This window comes from Haemaphysalis longicornis, unplaced genomic scaffold, assembly GCF_048455015.1.
Source record: "Haemaphysalis longicornis isolate Haplotype H1 unplaced genomic scaffold, Haemaphysalis longicornis Haplotype H1 scaffold_6, whole genome shotgun sequence".
Classification (NCBI taxonomy): Eukaryota; Metazoa; Arthropoda; class Arachnida; order Ixodida; family Ixodidae; genus Haemaphysalis; species Haemaphysalis longicornis.
In genome coordinates this window covers 78,440,445-78,451,571 of record NW_027526407.1, presented here as the reverse complement: position 1 = coordinate 78,451,571, position 11,127 = coordinate 78,440,445, and positions in this window count along the sequence as shown.

Here is an 11,127-nt window from a genome sequence, read left to right as displayed (position 1 = left end):
GTGACGTGAACAGATGAACGTCGATAAAGTGAGTTGTGCGGCGTTTGCTATGCATGCATTACTCTTGGAACGTTATTAATTTCAGATCCATGGAAATAGGATCGAGAACATTGTCGAAGAAACAAAAAATCAAGTTAGTGACAAGGTGGCACCCTTTCCATATCAAACAATATTGCCCGACGGGACGTACGACAAAAAGAGCAAACGGGCGCTCTGGTTTGAACTGCAGATAAGAAACCGGAATCGGCCACGCGCGGTTACGAAACAAACAAAATGAACCCCAAGGGATAATTCGCGGAAATATGACAAGTAAAAGCACAAGGATGTCCGAAAGCTTTTTTCCACGCGAGCCTGAGCGCAAGGTAATACAAGCTTGCAAGCAGGTAATGAAGCACCGCTACAACCTGACTGATATGACAAAAATCCGGCTTTAAGTTAGCCTTGTACAATTCTAGGCCCACGATGCTCTCAAAAGGGTACATTGCTTTTTCCATTCTCACACACAGTGCATTTCCACACACTGTCGCACACTTATAATCGAAGCTGAAATCTCCCGTTGCTTGCCTTGGAATGGCACCCCTCCATTTCTCACACAGCTGCCTGTCGCTCGGTGAACAGAACAAGGAAACATTTTCTGTGGTATCGTTGTACAAGGAACTAGATCCCGGGATGCAACACATGTTGGGCATCGTCGTTGCACTACTTAAGTCGCATCACAAGAGCGCGATATGCACGTTGCATTTTTTTTCCCGCACAAAACAGACACAACTCGCCGCGGCTCCGCCGTTCGAGCCAGCGCAACGCCGCCCGAGGAGTGACCTCAGTGAGAGGGTGGCGCTACCGCGCGGCGGCCAAATGCAGCATATGAAGCTCTCCCATTGAGTTACGGAGCAGTTTCGTGACCAGTAAAGCATTGAAGGACTCTGGTACAGCTAAGCCGTCATTTTTTCGAGGTTGTCTTAATTGTGGTGCGTTGTGCAGCCTATTCTTTCAGCAGACCTTCAGGCCACTGTCTCATAAGCAAAGCGATGTGTGAGAGTCTCATGCACTCCGCTTAATTGTCAGTGCCCCTGGGCCATGACCTGCGTTTTGCTCTTTGTAGGTATATTCTCCACTTGGGGCAATCCTTGCGGCACTCGCTTCTGCAAAGCGTGCTTCATCTGCAGCGCTCGAGTAGTAGGAGAAGCCAACCACGTGAATACTGACACAAGTGGCCTGTTAAAACTAAGTTCTAAAAGATTATTGACTGGGAATACCTTTTGTGGGTTGTTATGAAACAATTTATTCCGACATTTTATACACTTCCAACACTGCCTAATTTATTGGCCCGTAAACTTCTAGTGGATCGATCTATGAGAGCGCCTTGTGTGTGTTGCTTTGGGCACCCATCTGCCTACAGTATGTGAAGTCCAGACGCCACGTACCTCACATTGAAGAGAGAGAGAGAGAGAAAACGTTTATTATAAAAAAAAGAGGTGTTGCTATTGTCCTAGGGGTGGTGCCCCCTTCCAGGGCCCCAGACTCACCTTGCAAGCTTAATAGCTGTGCGTACTTTGAAGACTGTAATTTTAAAATTCAAATTTTTGCGATTCCGCTTTCCAAAATTATCGATTACGCCTTTGCCAAGTTCGAGCAAACTCTTCGCCTTCCTAGGCGAACTTAAGGCACAGCCATGGAACTTGCAACGAAGAACGGCCGAATGTCAGGACTTGCCGCCGACAGCCACATGTAAAAATTGCCGTAGGCCATGTGTGGATTATATCTTGACAAACCTCGCAACATTTTGGTGTCCATTCTGCGGGAGACTTTTATTGTGTCGTCTTTGTGAAGCCTTTTTGAACCTCCTGAAGAGTGGTTTAAATATACTGCTGAAGAAACACCTCTGCCATGATGTATGAAGAGAAAGAATGCGTGGGCAAGACCCTTCGCAACAACTATCTGGAGTAGCATAGTTAACGCGTTTTAAGTTGGATCAGTGCAGAGTATGCACTTACGACACAAGAAAAATTTCCAATTAAGGTGGCAGGTTGTGTTCAAGAGAAAAGAAACATAATTGTTTACCTTCAGAAAAAGAACATAGGTTGTTAAAATAATAGTCAAAACGAAACGATTTAATTTAAAATTTAAATGAGAATGTAAGCGCCATATCACGGGGGTGGCAGCGTTGACGCTGCCGATGTTCTCACGTGGACTTCCCCACGGTGGTGCCTGTGCTAAGGTGGGTGTATTTTCGGTCACCCTGCACTAGAAGGGCGGACTCGGTGGCGCTGTTTCCTATTTACTTGGTCCGTGGGTGCCTCTACATTACTTGACAGTCGAAAAACAAAAACTGGCTTCTCGGTTAATTGCTTCATAATACACACAGATGAAGTTAGCGGTAAACATTCGTTGAAGGGAACGGCGGCCAAAAGATGGTAAAGGGAAAGAGGAAGAGCAAGAATCGGATGAAGTGACAATTCTGGGATGAAAATTAATCAATAAGCTCGCGATTGAACAGCATGAAAGTCTTTGGCAGAGGCCTTTATCCTGCAGTGAACATGAAATAGGCTGCTGCGATGATGATGATAATGATTATACCATGATGATTATTATATATTATTACTATGATGACGACGGTGGTGATGGCAACGGGGACGACGATGAGGATTGTGGTAATGATGACGATGGTCGGGATGATGAGCATGGTTATTATTATGGAGAAGAAATAGTGTACACGTAAAGGAGACCGGCGCCACGGTTATTAGTCCATTTCCTAATCGTAGATGCACCTCTCCTGCATACTTTAATCACCGATACCATATCCATATATACCTTGTCGCACGTGCTTGCCATATAGGCTCATTTCATCAAAACGATGCAAACAATCAATAACAGCGATTACCTTCGCACGATTGAGTAAGTATGCACATCGCATCACCCTGGCGACCCACAAAGGAATATTGTACCACTTTCTAAATCTTTTGGCGCCCTTTCTTGCTGGGAATCAGCAACAACGCAAAGTGGCGAAGTTTGGCCACTGCCACCACGCATCACACGGTCGCACTCACGCAAGAAAACACGAGCATCAGGCGCACCTATTCACCTCCCCTCATTAAATCAGCATCCTACGAGAACTCATAGTTAAGTTCTGACCCGCTTCCATGCATTGGACCCGGGGGCGGCCTCAGTTAAGCAAGTAGGCACATTTTGGAGCATCGCAAAATAGTAGCCTTGATTTCGTGTCTATAACAAAAGACTGCCTGATCAGCGTCGTCTAGGCTGGAGTGTGGGGCTTCGTAAATTACTTAAGGCCTCTAAGTAGCTCCGTCTGCCGGGACTCATTGCTTCTATTGTGCTCTTCGTGATTAGTTGTGCAAGCTACGCCGTTATAGTACGAGCGAGGTCAATATTTACCGCAGAACAAGCTGTTGCAAAAAAAGAGGCCTTCTCCTCTCTCTGGAGGTGTTAGCAAGAACGGTGAGTAATTTGGTTAAAAGTTGCTCGGTCAGCTGTAATAGCATATCCGACTGTGGGAACCATTCATTTGAGCAGTTGTTTGAGACGGACCTCTTAGGTTTCCCTGGCGTCTCCTTGAAATCGGAAAATCGACAAGCTTTTATAACGGAGTACTTCTTCTGTTAGCGCGTATTTCAACGTTCCTGAACAGTTACCCTGACGATACTCCATTACTTTTATTACTAATCTGAAGCACTGCCTCTTTTCTTAGCTCCTCCTTCAAAGTCCTAGCTCGTTTCCTGGCGTGCCATCATAAGTGCGCTCAAATACGTCATAGCACCTGCTGTTATCGTAATAAATGCACAAGAAACGCACGCGTGCGATCGCGTACGTGCACATACACGGGCGCACGTATTGACCGCTGTGTGTCACACTGGAAAAAGGTGTACAAAGTCCAGGAGAATTGCCGCGGCGCCAGCAACGTCGGAGTCTGCGGGGAGCTGGCATCACTGGCTGACGATGCGCTTCCATGGGAACGAAGGAAGTTCGGAAAAATAGCGATCGAATGAGTTCCCCTAGAATGAGCAGGCACGCCAGCATACCCTGGGAAATATAGCGCGAAAGAACTTTACTGCAAAAGGAGTACTTTAGATCGAGTGGGAGAGGTTATTATGCGTCATACTCTCGAATCGAAGCACTTAGTTAGGAGCTCATTTGCTGCTTTCCTTATTTCTTTACTGCCGTTACGGTGTTGTCTATATCATGGCAATAAAATTGAAGCCTACATCTACTATTTCATTCAAAGAAAGCACACATGTTACAAGGAGAAATATATGCAGCGTTGATGGCCTGCGAGCTATTTGTTCCGCACGTCTGCATGACACTTGGGCGTGTGACATTTCTTTACAATTTGTACGTATCATTCAGGTCTTGGGTTCCCAACGAATTGTAAGCTTGACTAAATTTGCGCTTCGATAGGGGCCACTCTACGTCTACGCCACGGATGCACCTAAACTAAAGTAATGCTCAATAACCTCGTGAGCGCTCAGCGGTTTGTGATAGGTGGCGATGCAGTGGAAGTGGTAAGCGAATATATCTACTAAGGCAAAGTAGTGACGCCAGACCCCAGCCACGCGGCAGAGATAATTAGAGGGATAAGAATGGGGTGGAGTGCATTTAATAGGTATTCTCAGATAATGAATGGTAGCTTACCATTGCCCCTGAAGAAGAAAGTGTATGGCAGCTGCATATTACCGGTACTTTCCTACGGGGCAGAGACTTAGAGGATCACTAAAGGTATCAACTTAGATTAAGGAGGACTCAGCGAGCAATGGAACGGAAGATGGTAGGTGTAACATTAAGGGACACGAAGAGAGTGGTTTGGGTCACGGAACAAAGGCGTGTTAAGGACATGTTAGTAGAAATTAAGAAGAAATTGGCGTGGGCAGTGCATGTAATGAGAAGGCAAGATAATCGTTGGTCATTAAGGGTTAAATCAATGGGTTTCCAGGGAAGGCAAGCGTGGCAGGGGGCGAGAGAAGGTGAGATGGGCAGATGAGATCAAGAAGTCTGAGGGGATGAATTGGTCGTGGGTTAGCACAGGACCGGCATAATTTGAGATCTATGGAAAGGACTTTCCCTTGAAGTGGGCGTAGGCAGTCTGCTGATGATGATAATTATGATGAAGGGCCACTAGTTCTAGCGTTCTTCGTGGCATTCACTAGTTCTTACTGCAGTCTTAGCACTCACTCATCTTTCAGCTTCCTCTGCATATGTCAGAAGCCATATTTAATAACCTCCAAATACGGAAAGATGGAATTGCGCATGTTGTGCTCCTTGTAGGCCTCACAGAAAAGAATTGGGTCTGCCAGTACACGGATGTCTCTTGACTCTACGAGTAAATCGATGCATGTTTTAATGCAGTCCACCGTAAATGGTTGTGCCACGTGCACTGCGAAGTCATTTGGAAAGTACTCGCGGAATGTTTGCGAGGGAAGAATACTACTGCGCCAAGCCACAATTAAAGTGATGTTCTTGTTATCGTGGGTGGCCATCATGGGAGCGCTGTTGAGTACACGACGCCCTGAGAAGGATACGTGGAGTGCCGAGTTGAGTCTGCCTCCTCGGTCGCTGCTGGAACCACTTATTGACCGCAGCGCGGCTGTGGCTCTCTTTTCAGCTGTCAAATATTGAGCCGAACGTGCATTGATGTGTGCTCCCTACAAATGATTTGCGAAGGACGAAAGATGAGTTGTTTTTAAGCGCGATTCGTATTTATAGACCCTGTCAGGTCGTCTTCCTGAAGTATACTTGTAGAGGTCACTTCGAGGTCACGAACCTGCACATGGCGCATAGTTCCTCGGTGCGTTTCGGGAACGAACGCAAGAGTAGTTTCTGAAACTGCTAACGCGTGCCCCCGTATGACGGTGTTAGTGGAATCCTAAACTATGCATAACTGCCTACAATGGTCTAGCGCTGTTCCCCGGTCAATTGGCAGACCCTTCCGAATGCGTAATACAAAAGTTGTATAATCATTCAATAGGATTGTTAGGACTATTCAGGGTGCGGAGGCTTGGTAGTAGCCTTGCGTAGCCTACGTTGGCTAGGAACGTGGGGTTCGGGTGAAATTTTTATCCGCGCTGTTTGTGCTGTGTGGTTTCTCTGCGGTCCGAGAAACCATTAGGGCCTTCTGCGTGCCTTGCACAATTGGAAGCATCGAGGGGAGTATATATGCAATACAAAATATATATGCAACCCGCTTCCATCCGGTGGCACATTTAAGGCATTTCAACTTCGTTCAGCGCATTAGTAACCTTGCGCTGATTTAAGGCAGGACACAAGTATCTAAACAAAAATAAACATTTTCAATTAAAACTTTGCGTTGGATTTGTGGTTGATTTTGAAAACAAATAAAACCACCATTAGAAATGATAACAAGACTTGCTAACTGCGGATTTGAGACACGTGTGGGCTATCCCGTTTTAAAGCAAAGCTTTTTACCTCTACCCCCCAAGGGTTCTTTCGCGACCGTTGGTGTCACCAGAAAACTCCACCGAACAAATAAAAGCAATTCTTGGCACCGCCGGGAATCGAACCTGTAGCTAATAGATTAACAAAGCGAGAGCCCGTTGTCTTACCGACTTAGCTACGAGCCCACGCGAAGACGTGGAAGACGGGTGGTGTACTCACCAAGCACATCTACGGGTTTACCCCCTGCGTTCTTGCTGAATGCCACGTGAAAGCGTCACGCGACCAGTCACGCGCGTCTAGCGGCCGTGTGCGCACCTTGCTCATGTGCTAAGAGTTACAAAAATTAAAGAAAGCTCACACCAATGCATGGCATCTCACTTCTAGTACGCCAGTGTGCTAAAGCCTGTGGCCTTCAGTGTTCACGTAAACAATCACAGCTCCTTGTCATCCGCCCTCAAGCCTAACAAATACATTCAACTACTCCTTGATGGCCAGGCTATCACTCCAAGCCCCAGCATAAAGATCCTGGGCCTACATCTCGAGGCTAACACCAAAAGTGACGTCTCCTTGCACCGCCTCAAAAACAGCCTTAATCAAATCAGGCGAGTTGCCACCAAGAAGCAAGGCCTAAAGGAATCCGGTACCTTTCGAATAATTGAAGCTTTTGTCCTCTCGAGAGTCACTTACGTCAACACCCTGTCTTCTTCTCGACAAGGAAGACATAGAGATGCTTTATATAATGATTAGAAAGGCGGTCGAACAGGCCATTGGTCTTCTCATGAGTGCGTCCACACAGAGGCTGCTTAGCACGGGGCTCCACAACATGGTGGAAGAGCTGATAGAAGGTCATCTTTCTAACCAGAAGGTCCGACTCAGAACTGCGACGGGTAACCGCATGCTTCACCAGATTGGATGGACAGCCCAGAATGTCACTCCGCTTGACGTACAGTCGCGCTCACTATGACCTACACCGCTCATTAGTAATCAGACGATTATATCGTCAAAACAATGACTATGGGCATATACGTTAGGATAAGGCTTGATTCATTAGGACGTTATGCTCCTAATGCATACTTGGTCTTTACCCCGGGTGCCAGACAAAGGTTCTACGAAGCGGTGAATACTAATGAACGGTGTAGGTCATAGTGAGCGCGACTGTACTCCCAGACTCTTGGCCAGTAAAAACAAAGAATCTCCCTTTGCTTAGAATAATGAACCCCTCACATGACGAGGGTCACCGAAAAGCACGGGCTCAAGCGCTAAACACTACCCTCGGTGGTGATCATGCAGTTATCTACACAGACGCCTCTAAACATCGAGGGCAGCAATACGCCATCATCATGGTTACCATCAGAACCAACCTCCTGGCGTGTACCTCGCTTAGGACCCAAGAAATGACGGCCGCGGAAGAGGCAGCCATCACCTTGGCTCTCGCTCAACCAGGGTTTCGGAGGGTAGTCATCAATTCCCAGCAATCCTAGTAGAATTACCAGTCGGGTTGGGTGTCCTGACCTGCACTGCGCGTGCTAAAAAACCACTCGCCAAACGGTTCCCTTCAGCTCATCTGGACACCCCCTCACGCTTCAATGGAGGGCAACTAATACGTCCACCCAACAAGCCTGCGCTTTTACCTCCCGTGATATGGAGCTGCACGAGGACAGTCACCCGCTTGTCACGTTCAGGAAGATAACCCAGCATTATCGCCTTCTGATCAGACAGACCGTACCTTCGACTTACCCCGACTAAATTTCCAGAGAACAACACACTACCCTACGGCTCATACAATCCGAGCTACTTCCCACAGCCTACGCGTATTCAATGAATGTATCCGAATCGCTACGACGCTGAATGTAAATTTTGCTCAGAAGTAGAAACACTCCGCGCCGTAATCGGGGTGTGCGACTTTAGCCGAGAGCACACTCCTGTCTTTCCGTCAACGACCCAACAAGAGCAATAGGAGATGCTGCTGTCCAGGCCCTCTCTACTTACCCAGCTTCAGCGGGTGGACAGAACACAGGCCGCGCGGACAGCATATGGGCCCCACAGAAGAAGAAATCACTCCCCAGGGCTGCACTCTGGGCCGTTCAGAAATATGAACAGAAGTATTTCTTCCTCCTCTAGCTCCTCCTCGCAAATGTCGTCGCCCCCGTCCGCGGCGCAGAGACGGAGAAGTCAGATCGTGTAACACCAGGTTGGAGCTTACTTTAATTTTATAAAAAAAGTTTCCACTCATGTGCTACACCAATACAGCTCAACCAAACGCCGTTCATGCATCATGCATTGATTTAACCTTACCAAGAATATCTCTTTGAAGTAATAAATGGTGTGGTTAAGTGCATTTCACTTCTCTCTGGTTTTACTATTTGTAGAGCGATGTGAGTGAATTTAAGTGACGTCGCATGGGTAATCGTTATGGATGCCGTTTACAGCTTTGCTTTCCAACCACATTCACGGAGTGGATTGGCGCGATTTTTTTTAACCAGCTTAGAATGAAAAGAAGCGTGTCTCAAATCCGCAGTCAGCAAGTCCTGTTATCATTTGGCGCAACAAAGCTTTAATGCACAGGTAGTTCGGCTGGAGAACGCAGGGTTTCCCCTCTCCGTCCTCCAGGCAATCTGTCAGCGTCTTTTAAAACAGTTGAAAGGGTTCGCGCATCACATAACAGATACCGAACAGAGCAAAAAAGTGGCAGTCATTCCCTATGTACATGCGCTGTCGCATCGCCTCAAGAAGACAGCTGGCAGATTCGGCGTCAAGGTGGTGTTCTCGGCCAGGAACAAGCTGGGCAGTTTATGCGCCATCTTGAGCAACAGGCTCGATTCCCGGGGCGATTCTCCCCCCCCCCTTCCCCCAAGAGGTTGTTTGATAAAACACGGGCTCCAATTTGTTCGTTGCATGACTAATGTTGTGTACTGCATTCCCATGTCCTGTGGCCGGGTGTACGTCGGCCAGACCGGCCGCTGTCTAAATGTACGCCTGAGGGAGCATCATTCCTCTTTGAAAGGAAAGCCCTACACACACCTGGCGCAGCACTGTTCTAAATGCAGTTATCAGCCACGTTGTCAGCCACACTTCACGGACATGGTAGTAGTTTTTAAGCACAGAGACCATGCCACGAGGGAACTTGCAGAAGCCTTCCATATCCGGATTAAGGGTCCCGGTTGTATAAGTCACCCGTCGCTGAGTATTTTAGATAAAGAAGTGCAACTTCTCAAGGAGAGGGGGTAGAGGATGAGGGAAAGGAGAAGAGAAACGAGAAGGGAATGGGGCGGTTCTCTTGTACGGCCGTACGCATGTGCGAAGGGCACACGTGCTGGGTTGTTCGGTCTGGGGGTGGTATAAATGTGTATTCGTTTTCATTAAAACTTTCAGTTGATAGTAAGCGCCTCTGCCGTTCCCTTTCACGTCCCTGTGATAAATTTTTGCGCTTAAGTTTCACTCATGGCAATCGGGAAGCGTCTACTTGCCCTCTGTAATGGTTCGCGCACACGCCGGCCGCGCCTGCCTGCACGGCCCAGAAAACGGCTCGAACCGGCACAGACCACGGTAGCAACAGCTTGTCGCCACTCTTCCAAATCAACCTGATCGCGAAAAAGAAGTTTCACATGCGAGAAAGTAGATGCTAGTGTGGTGACAAATTGAGATAGAGATTATCAGGGCTGATTTTAAAAGCGGCGATCAGATATCTGCCGCGATGCTTAGCCTATGCTGAACGGCCTAGGAGTTTCGAGACCCCGCACCACGGCGCGCGGTGCGGCGAGCGGCAGAAAGATGGCGCTACCTTCCTGGAAGAATCAAGACTGGCTACGGCGGTTGTCTTGGACACCGATCGCTCAAATGGCAATTATCACGGAAATAAAGTTCGAAATACGAGAAGGGGGATGGTAATGTGGCGAACAGTTGTGTTAACGATCGTCATCCGCAGTTCTACAGACAGCGGCGATGAAATATCCGCCTCGATGCTAAGCCTAAAGTTCCCAACACCCGAGCCGAGCCGAGAAATGCGATGCGACTGCCGCTACATCCGTTCGGGAAGTCGCATTTGCGTTCTCGATCTGCCCTGATTTAGCACATCGGATGCGACGCGTCTTCCAAGGGAATTGTCCTGCTAAGATGCGATGTGATTCGGTATGGTAACGCGACGAATCCAATGCGATACGCTACTGTCGCATCCATGTAGACGCGCTCGTGAAGCCAAGCGGCTTTCCTGCTAGGGCCCAAGAACGTTTCAGAACAGATTTTTTAGATGAACCAGCCATACGTATGCTGCCGAAACGAATGCTGGCACCGATGACAGTGAGCCGTGCGGCAACATAATGTAAACTGTTCGTGAGATGAACAGAGGCATGTAGAAACTTGTCTCTAGCTGAACAAAAATAAAAGGCAGTTTTTCCTATTCCTTTATGCGGTTTTGGAGTTACGCATTGAAACCGACGGAAATGTTTGTATACGTACGGTAGCGTTCCTTTTAGACAATGCGTGTCACCACCTTTCAGATTTCAGAAACCTTAGTGCGCAATTAAACCTATTTCCGCCAATTGATTTATACATTCCATGTGGTTAACCTATTATATCAAGCGCTGTTGTTCATATCAGCTGTATGTCCCTCGGAGCTTAATAAAATACAGTAACACCTCGTTAACGTGAACTCTCATATTTTGAAAAATCGGCGAAGTCGAAATTTTCCGCAGAACCAGACCACTTCCTATGCGTCCTATGTAC